The 788-nt window shown below is 45.1% G+C and overlaps 1 non-coding gene across 1 annotated transcript; it reads right to left on the bottom strand.

The window, feature by feature from the left end:
• Positions 1-338: 338 nt before the first annotated feature.
• On the bottom strand, positions 339-482 carry LOC136312408 (small nucleolar RNA SNORA48). The gene has a single exon (XR_010726992.1). It is a non-coding gene; the product is annotated as a small nucleolar RNA SNORA48 (small nucleolar RNA).
• Between the last annotated feature and the right edge of the window lie 306 nt (positions 483-788).

Below are 788 nucleotides of genomic sequence, written 5' to 3'. Positions count from 1 at the left end.
TGCGGGAGGAGAAGAGATAGACAGAGAGGAAGGAGAGGGGGAGGGGTGGAGAAGCAGATGGGCACCTCTCCTGTGTGCCCTGGCCGGGAATTGAACCTGGGACTTCTGCACACCAGGCCGACGCTCTACTACTGAGCCAACCGGCCAGGGCAGTACATAGTGAATTTTTGTGAACATTTTGTACCTATTATACTTATAGATTTTAAAGATATGTGTGTATGTGCATGCATGTCTATGTTTGTGTTTATGTTTGGTCAGTCTTATCTGAAAGTTAATTATTTAGACAAAGTGTAGGGGTTTTTTAAAAAATTTTTTATTTTTTCACATTTTTTTTTATTTTATGTGCCCTAGGCATGAAACAGCTCTGGCCACCAATACAGGCATCAAGCTAGGATGAGCTAGGGCTGAACACCTGCTTTGCCACTGACTGATATAAGAGCAGCACCACCAATCAGGTGCTTCCTTGCCCATTGCCAGGGGCTTAAGTGTAGGGTTTTAAACTGGCGACCTCAGCAATCCAGGTTGATGCTTTATCTGCTGCACTACCACAGGTCAGGCCTCTAACGTAGTTTTGTTCCTAGAAATTTTTATCACAGTTCTGGAGGTCTGAGATACAATATCAAGTTATTAGGAGGCCCACAGTAGTCCCTTTGGAGTCTTTGGAGAAAGTCCCAGCCTCTAGTGCCTCTCAGCATTCCTGCGGCTACCTGCCTTGTCTTCACATGGACTTTCTTTACTCTCTGTTTGTGCCTTCTCTTCTGTCTCATACAGACACCTGTCATTGGAGT

Source organism: Saccopteryx bilineata, chromosome 8 (assembly GCF_036850765.1).
Source record: "Saccopteryx bilineata isolate mSacBil1 chromosome 8, mSacBil1_pri_phased_curated, whole genome shotgun sequence".
Taxonomy (NCBI): Eukaryota; Metazoa; Chordata; class Mammalia; order Chiroptera; family Emballonuridae; genus Saccopteryx; species Saccopteryx bilineata.
This window is presented reverse-complemented; position numbering and strand designations above follow the sequence as displayed.